Source organism: Rhinolophus sinicus, linkage group LG11 (assembly GCF_036562045.2).
Source record: "Rhinolophus sinicus isolate RSC01 linkage group LG11, ASM3656204v1, whole genome shotgun sequence".
NCBI lineage: Eukaryota > Metazoa > Chordata > Mammalia > Chiroptera > Rhinolophidae > Rhinolophus > Rhinolophus sinicus.
This window is the reverse complement of record NC_133760.1, coordinates 19,376,519-19,385,998: the sequence shown is the minus strand read 5'-3', so window position 1 is coordinate 19,385,998 and position 9,480 is coordinate 19,376,519.

The following is a 9,480-nucleotide window of genomic DNA, read 5'->3' as shown; positions in this document are numbered from 1 at the left end:
GCTCAGAGATGCCCTCAAGGACCCAGGTTTCTTCCATCTCCTTGTTCTGCCAACCTTGACGTTGGATTTGTCCTTGGGCTGGCCACAAGATGGTGGCTCCAGCCATCCCAATCAGGTGACAGGATCCAGAGGAGGAAGAGAGACCATCTTTTCTGTGGCACTCTCCTGGTAGTGAGGAGACTTTTCCCAGAAGTCTTACATTTCATTGGCCAGAACTGGGTCACATGCCCGTTCCTGAATGAATCACTCAGGAGGGGTGAGTTTGGTGATTGGATTAGACTAATTATAGGGGGTGGTAGGGAGGCTCAGGGCAACCAACCTCAATGTCCGATGCAGCCTAAAAGTCCATGAATGGGATTCTTTTCTCTGGAAATGCAGGCCTCCTAATTCTCCTGTATTAAAATGGACAATCAGAGTAGAGTCCCCAAACATAGCAGACTCAGAGTAGCTAGCTGCATTTGAAACTCCAAGTTTCAGAAGCCCAACCCCGCTGCCACCCCTGCTTCTGATCAACCTTTAACGTATTCCTTGGCTGACATATGAGTTTCTGAGCTGCACATGCCCAGTTCCCCACGGCTCCATGGGTGTTTTGGCTTTGCTTTGGCTAACGTCCTCGATGCTCAGAAATCACTTCAACCACGGTTTTCTCTCTCTTTTCATTCTCCCTCTGTGATCCTACCCTAGAAGCCCAGGTTTGATATTTTTGTTCCCATAGCTTCTGGTCTCTGAGGCTTTCCTCTCAACCTCACCCACTACCCATCAAGTTGAGTCTTGGAAAAATAATCCATAGCACTCTCTGGTCCACTCAGCTATCTTTCCCTTCTCCTCATCCCCACAACTTTTTATTATGAAAACTTTCAAACATACAGAGAAGTTTAGAGTGATGGACACCAATATTTACCCACTACCCACGTTCAACAGCTGTTACCATTTTGCCATATTTGCTTTATAGATCTGTGTTTATATACTTGTTGCTCCATTTGAAAGTAAGTTGCAGGCATGTTGACAGACCACACACAAATACCTTTGCGGGTGTCTACTAAGAAGGAAGACTTTCTCCTTCAGAATCCCAACGCTATGCTCACACCAAAGAAATTTAATATCTTTAATATCCAGCCCCTATTAAAATTTCCTAGTGATACATCTATCATTGGGAGTCATTTAAATCTGAAAAGAAAGTAAATTTCTTCCAGCCTCTGAGAAGTTGATGAGGTTGCTCTAAAATGACCAAAAATACATCGAAAAACACATGCAATTTTCCCAGCCCAGAAGTCTTCGTTATTCTTTTCCCTAACCCCACTTGCATCTCTCAAAGTGATTTCTTTTTTTTTTTTTTTTTTTAGGTCACACATAGGGCAGAAACCAGATGGCATTTTAATCTGCAACTCGAGTGCACGGTCCTGGGAAGGCCCCTGGGTCTTGGCACGAGATGATGTGTCTCTCGCCTCCAGCAGCTGCCTTAGCATTTGCTTGTTCAGATTCTCTTGACTTTTAATAATACCGTGATGAGGGGTAGACTTCTGCTTTGTCTGCACTCCAATGCTGAAGCAGTCATTCCTCCAAAGTAGGTTTCTCAGTAAGTTGTGTTGACTGACTCTTTTCAGGAAAGAGGCCACAGAGGCTGTGGTGACAAAAAAAGTGAAGGGCCTCCGCTAAACAGCAGATATATCTCTTTTTCAAACTAATAGGTGCGACAGTGACAATTTCATTTTATAGACTCACAAGATGAACAATAATTTCTTTTTTCTTCTCGTATGCTCACAAGTATCTCCAGTACAATCCTGAATAATTGTTATCATTGAGACAGATAATGTTCATGTACCAGGCATGACTTAATCTACCCCTATGAGGTAGTGAGGTAGACTGAATAATAGCCCCCCAAAGATTGCCATGTCCTAATCCTCGGAACCTGTGAATGTTCCCTTATGGCCAAAAAAGGACTTTGGAGACGTGACTAAATTTAGAATTTTGAGGTGAGGAGAGATATTGAATCATCTGGGTGGGCCCTAAATGCAAACACAAGTGTCCTTATAAGAGGGAGGGCGAGGGAGATTTAACACAGAGCAGAAGTAAAAGCCATGTGACCACGGAGGCAGAGATGGAGCAATGAGACCACCAGCCAAGAAAAGACAGCAGCCATCAGAAACTGGAAGTGGCAAGGAAACGGATTTGCCCCTAGAGCCACCAGAGGAAGCGTGGCTCTGCTGACATCTTAATTTCAGCCCAGCAAAACTGATTTCAGATTTTCGGCCTCCAGAACTGCAACAAAATTAATTTCTATTGTTGTAAGCTGCCAAATTAGCGGTCATTTGTTACAGCAACCACAGGAAACCAACACAGGTAGATACAGTGAATATCATCACCCCCGTCTTATGCACAAGGAAACCATCGTAGTAATGATCTTGACCTGGAAGGAAGCACTGGATATCATCAGCCATTTGTTCAGTTTGGCTGTGGCCTATCTATCCAACTCCCAGAGAAGACTGGGGCCCAAGTACTCTAGACTTTAAGTGCTATGAGGGCAAGGATCATCTTTCATAGTTCTCTGTAGACCCTGGTTCTAGCACATTGATAAGCTGTCTAGATGTCCCTTTGAGTTGATCCAGTAAACTCTGCTGCAGGTGTGTTGGACTTCCAGGATTGAAGTAGTTCAATTGATTTCCTCTACCTATGAGTGTCTATCTATCTGTCTGTCTGTCTGTCTGTCTGTCTATCCATCCATCCATCCAGCATTCCATCTGTCCATCTATTCATTTGCTTGTTTGTCTATTCCTCTTCTACTTCTCCTCTACTCTTTTAACCATCCACCCATCCATCCATTCATCCATCCAGCCATCATTCATCCACCCATCTGTCTTCTCAGTCATTGAGTTTAAGTGTAGGATATTTAAGAATGGGATATTAAGTATAGTTTTCAGGGGTACAGGGGAAGGGGAAGGGAACACAGACACAGCTGCAATGTTGGGGAGCTGGGGGAAACCCAGACCAGGAGGCCAGCGTCTGTGCAGGGAAGGTCATCACAGGCCAAAGTGCAATCAGTTAAGGGGAAGTCAAGAGGGTCTTGACAGTCTACTAGAGCAAAGTTTGAAGGCATTTGAGAACAGGAGACATTTGAATGTCTGTACAGGCAGCTCTGGTTAGCACAGGAAACTCTGAGAGCAGGAGGTAGGGTTCTAGGGCTTTAGGGAACAGCTGCACTTACATGGAATTGGGGCAGCTTGGAAACGTTAAGAAGAAGAAATTAAGACCTCAGACAAGGGGATCAGATGAAACAAGCAAGCAAGAAACCCGTCACCTTTAATTGGAGCATGAGGCGAAGAGAAAATTCTCAGAAACAAAGTAGAAGAAACCCAGGTGCCAAAGTTCAGCCTGCTGACCAAAGGTCACAGCTGGTGCTCGAGGTCAGCTGGACGAGCAGCTCAAGCACTAGTGCTGAGGCTCCAGAGGCGTGGACTGGAGCGACTGCCCTGGGCCAGACAGGCGGGGACAGCCCTGCTAAGGGGGTTCAATGGTGCCAGCTGTGGGCAGACAACAGCAAAGAGGTTGGCCACAAGAGCAAAGAGGTTGGCCACAATAGGGACTGATTTTGAAGAATCATCATGGATTGGTACCAGCTACTTACAACTAACCTTGGCTGTTTAATTCAACTATATACGAGGTCAGGCAATTAAGTTCACAAACTCATCCTAGAAAAAGTGCTGCATACTTCATTGCTGAATATCACTATGGTCACCTTTGAAGTACTCCCCTTGGGAAGCTATGCACTGACGCCAGCACCTAGTCCACCCTTCAAAGCAATTTTGGAACTCTTTTTCTGGAATGGCCATCAGAGCTGTCGTCGTATTACCTCTAATGTCCTGAATGTCATCAAAATGTCTTCCTTTCAATATTTCCTTTATCTTCAGGTGAAGAAAGAAGTCACTGGGGGACAGATCAGATGAATAGGGAGGGTGTTTCAATACAGTTATTTGTTTACTGGCTAAAAACTCCCTCACAGACAGGGCCGTCTGAGCTGGTGCATTGTCGTGATGCAAGAGCCATGAATTGTTGGTGAAAAGTTCAGGTCGTCTAACTTTTTCACTCAGCCTTTTCAGCACTTCCAAACAGTAAGTTGGGTTAGCTGTTTCTCCAGGGGGTACAAATTCATAAGGAATAAGCCCTTTGATATCAAAAAAAGGTTAGCAATAGCGGTGCAACAAGTTCACGAACTTAATTGTCAGAACTCGTGTGTCATTCATGGACCTTATTATCTGCTGGGCACTTGGAACACACTGCAAATAAAACACAGCTCCTGACCTCCGGGAGATTGCAATCTGTGGAGGAGACAGGTTCACAGGAAATCCTACTAAATGGCTAAGAGCTAGGTGCTGTGGGACCTCACTGGGGGTGTTCGACCTGTGGGGGTGGATGGGTAAGACCTCTCGCAGGGCCCTTTGGCTCTCACCCTCCAGTGCTTCTGATGTGTGGCACTCAGCAGAGGCTGACAGGGTTGGGTACCTGCCATTCCCGGGGCGGTGGGCACCTGAGAACAGGCATGCTACCTTATATTAGGTTGGTGCAAAAGTAATCACGGTTTAAAAAAGTTAAAAATAATTGCAAAAACCTCAATCAGTTTTGCACCAACCTACTATTTTGTATCCTCCCCAGGAAATAAGCAGGACCTGTGAGACTTGCAAGGGTTCAAAAAAAAACAAACTGAAAACGGTTGTGCAAATGTATAAATGACCTGCGATGTCAAGCAATGTTCCTGTCCATGGCTTCCCGGGGGGAGGGGGGACCTCAAGTGCAGGTTCTGAGCGGGCAGGTCAGGGCTGGGGCCTGAGATTGTGCATACCTAACCAGCTCCCAGGGGACCTGATGGTGTTGGTTGCAGTTTGAATAGCAAGGCTGCAAAAGAGTCTTATTACCACTTGATGGGGAATTATGTTGGAAGTTTTGAGAGGGTCTTAAAAAAAAATAAAGTGCCTGAGGTTGGCTAATCCCCACGATGCATGAAAGATAGAAAGCAGATACTGAAGTGGGGAAAGAAAGCACTAGGGTGACAGGCAAGTGGCCCCAGGGGTCCTGAATAGAACACAAGATCACCACAGCTTCTGTGTCACCTCCCACTCACCCTGCCACAGAGCAGTGTTGGCTGTGACGAGACTTGCACCATCAGCTTTGTGAACATGAGAATAAGATTCAAGAACAGCACAGTTCTTTGAAAAGTATGTCTAAGTTCCTCTTACATAGTCAACAGCATTCTATTAGGAGGGGAGTGTCATGTTTTTAAAAAAATGATGCAAAATAGTCTCAGAATAAAGTATGGAGACCTTTTTCAGAATGAGCAAGCAGGGTTTAATGGAGTCTTACAAAAGAGAAGAGTCACCAGAAGAGGCATTTGGCTTTAAATATATCTTAATGATTATTTAGGAAGGGGGGAGAGAGAATGGATGGGGGGGTGGAGAGAAGAAGGTGAGAGGACAGGAACTGAACATGAGAATGTGAGAAGACAGACCTCACACTTCTGGTAGAGGGGATTGCCCATAATTGGTCTGCCCTTTTAAGAAATTACCTAAAATATGAAAGTTTCTGCGGCCCCAACGCAGCTTTCACCGGCTAGATGATTTCATTACTTTTGGTTTTTCTTTTATTTGCCTGTGGCTAGAATCTGGTGCTCTGACATGCTGAAAATCACCCCTGAAACTGACTTGTTTCACAGAGCTATCACCCATTTCCACCTCATTCTGAAAGACTTGCTCAGGGCTTCCAAATTTTGCTCAGAAAAAGTTGATCTCAGTTTGCGTACAGTTCTAACATTCTTGCTGAAGTGTTTTCAGGCCATAGCAGTTTGTTGGGCTGCCAGAGATGGGCCAGCTGGGAGCTGCCGAGGAAGGAAGGACAGTCACATACTGTCATGCACGGTGTAATGCGGGGTCTCTGGTCCTGCTCCCCACATAAGAACGCAGGGCGTGGTGAGGCCAAAAAGGAACACCCACAGAGCCATAGATAGGGGAGTCACACCACTATAGTCTCGCTGGCGGCTGGGTTGGAGACACAGGAAGCAGGAGCCACACGATCTGCAACCCGCCGTCCACTTGTTTCTGCCAACCAACCTCATGTGCTAACTGCAATCCACTCTTGCTAGCTCAGCCACCGTCTTCTTGCTAGCCCCCATTTGCTGCTAGCGTAGCCATGGCAGTTATATTAGTGGCCAATGGCTCACTGGTTACAGCTGACGGCCAACTAGCCACAGCTGATGGCCATCCAGTCACAGTTAATGGCCATTTACTACCCGAGTGAGCACCTTTCCACGTGAGAGCGAGAGCCTGGAAACTGCACTCCTGGCTCTGTCCCCACACATACATTCAAGGCAGGTGATAACAACAGAGACATCTGGGATAGCTCACGCAAGTGGTTTTATACACTTTGATAGGCCTGCATCGGCTGCCATTCAAGTCCCCAGATTTGACTGAGGCAAAAGGATGGAAGGGGGAATTTTCACTTCTTTATATCATTGCAAAAGTTGCGAGAGCATGGGTGCTGTTTTTGGGTTGTGTATATCTGTTCAATATTCTTCAAAAAATTTCTGATGGAAAAGATTTTCTTCTCCGGGGCTATGGAAGCAGGCCTTTTGTCTCATTCCTCATCGCCTTCTTTCTGCCCCTGAATATGCCAGGCTTCTTCCTGCCCCAGGGTATTTGCACGCACGGTTACTACTACAGCTCTTATTCCTACCGTCATTGTTTTTTATGCCACACGACGGCTTCTACTGCTATGACAATCACTATGAATCAAATGAGTACTCCTGCGGTTACCATTGTTACCACGGCGACTGTTACTACTGTGATGATTACTATTCTTGCTACTGGTATTACTGCTACTGTTACTACTGTTACTTGCGTGCTCATCCAGCTGCCTTCCCTAGTTCAGCTCAATTGAAGGGATGGTTTTACATCACCCATGCTCAGACTTGCTGCACCTGTGTTCTCACCTCACCTTGGGGACCTCCTTTATCCTGTGGACCAACTTTTTAAAATTTTATTTATTTATTTATCTCAATTTCAGTTGACACGTAATATTATTTTATGTTAGTCTCAGGTGTACAGCATAGTAGTTAGACATTTGTATAATTTATGCAGTGGTTCCCCCGATTAGCCTAGTGCCCACCTGGCACTATACATAGTTGTTGCAACATTATTGACTATATTCCCCGTGACTATTTTGTAACTACCAATTTGTACTTCTTAATCACTTCAGCTTTTTTCATCCTGCCCCCAACACCCCTCCCCTCTGGCAACCATCAATTTGTTCTTTGTATCTATGAGTCTGTTTCTGTTTCGTTTGTTCATTTATTTTATTCTTTAGATTCCACACATAAAAGATATATGGTATTTGTTTTTCTCAGTCTGACTTATTTCACATAGCATCATACCCTCTAGGGCCACACATGTTGTTGCAAATGGTAAGATTTCATTCTTTTTTATGGCTGAGTAATATTTTATTGTGTGTATGTACCACATCTTTATCCAACTGTCTCTTGATGGGCACATATGTTGCTTCCATATCTTGGCTATTGTAAATAGTGCTGCAATGAATGTAGGGGTGTACGTATCTTTTTGAATTAGTGTTTGGGATATCTTTACATAAATACCCAGAAGTGGAATTGCTGGGTCATAGGTAGTTCTATTTTTAATTTTTTGTTTTCCATGGTGGCTGCACCAATTTGCAATCTTGCCATCCCACCAACAGTGCATGAGGGTTCCCTTTTCTCCCCATCTTCACCAACACTTGTTATTTGTGTATTTATTGATAATAGTCATTCTGACAGGTATGAGGTGGTATCTCATTGTGGTTTTAATTTGCATTTCTCTGATGATTAGTGGCATTGAGCATCTTTTCATATGTCTATTGGCCATCTGTATGTCCTCTTTGCAGAAATGTCTATTCAGGTTCTCTGCCCATTTTTAAATTGGACTGTTTGTTTTTCTGGTGTTGAGTTCTGGTGTTGAGCTAACCAGCCGCCCCAATTTGCTAGTAGTTTGTTGATTTTTGCATCTATGTTCATCAGGGATATCGACCTGTAATTTTCTTTTTCTTTTGGTAATATCTTTGTTTGGTTTTGGATCAGGGTAATTGTAGTCTCATTAAATGAGGTTGGGAGCTTTCCCTCCTCTTGAATTTTTTGGAATAGTTTGAGGATAGGTGTTAATTCTTCTCGGAATGTTTGGTAAAATTCACCTGTGAGGCCTTCCAGTCCAGGACTTTTGTTTGTTGGGAGTTTTTTGATTACTGCTTTAATTTTGTTTGTAGAAATCTGTCTGTTCAGATTTCCTGTTTCTTCTTGATTCAATCTTGGAAAATTGTGTGTTTCTAGAAATTTATCCATTTCTTCCCAATTGTCCAATTTGTTGGCATGTAATTGTTTGTAATATTTTCTTAAAATCTGTTGTATTTCTGTGGTGTCAGTTGTCACTTCTCCTCTTTCTTTTCTGATTTTATTTACTTGGGTCTTCTTCCTTTTATACTTGATGAGTCTGGTTAGAGGTTTATCAATTTTGTTTATCTTTTCAAAGAACAAGCTCTTGGTTTCATTGATCTTTTGTACTGTTTTTTTGGGAGTCTAATTTGTTTATTTCCTCTCTGATTTTTATTATTTCTTTACTTCTGCTCCGTTTGGGCTTTGTTTATTCTTCTTTTTCTAGTTCCTTTAAGTATAAGTTTAGATTGCTTATTTGAGATTTTTCTTGTTTCTTGAGGTAGGCCTGTATTACTATGAATTTCCCTCTTGGGATTGCTTTTGCTGTGTCCCACAGATTTTGGGTCGTTGTGTTTTCATTTTCATTTGTCTCAAGGTATCTTTTGATTTCTTCCTTGATCTTGTTAACCCGTTCATTATTTTAGCTCTCCCAGCTTAGAGCCATCATCACCTAACCTGTGTGGCACCCTTGTGTAAACTGGAAAAAGGCACCCCCTACTGGGAAGATGGGTTAGATAAACGTGCCCCTTCTAGGTGAATGTAGACCTGCTCATAGCCATGCCTTTTGTGCAAAAAATGGCTTCAGACAGGGCAATGTACAGCTTGTAGTTGTAGCTCTGCTTGTGCAGTGCAAAAACTGCACCACTGTATGTGGCAGTCCCGCTTCAAGTACCCAATCCACTGGCCTTGAAAACTCAGTGGTGTAATCTCTTGCCAGCCATGCAGTTCTATTCCTCAAAAGAACCCTGGTTGCGACACTGAAGTTGGAAAAAAAGTCACAAAGAAAACAAATGATATGAAATTGAATGCACTCAAACCAAATTTCTAAATGGCATCTGCTTTCCCAAAAAGCCAAATCTGTAGTGTTAAAAACACTGCTCCTTAAATAAACCTCCTGATTCACTTTTTCTCAACAGCTCAAGGATCACTGTGTCTGTGTTGCCATCTTTTGAGTCCATGAGTTTTATGTTATGCCAATTGTACTTTAAAACATTCTTTCCAACACTTACTGGTTTGAGATT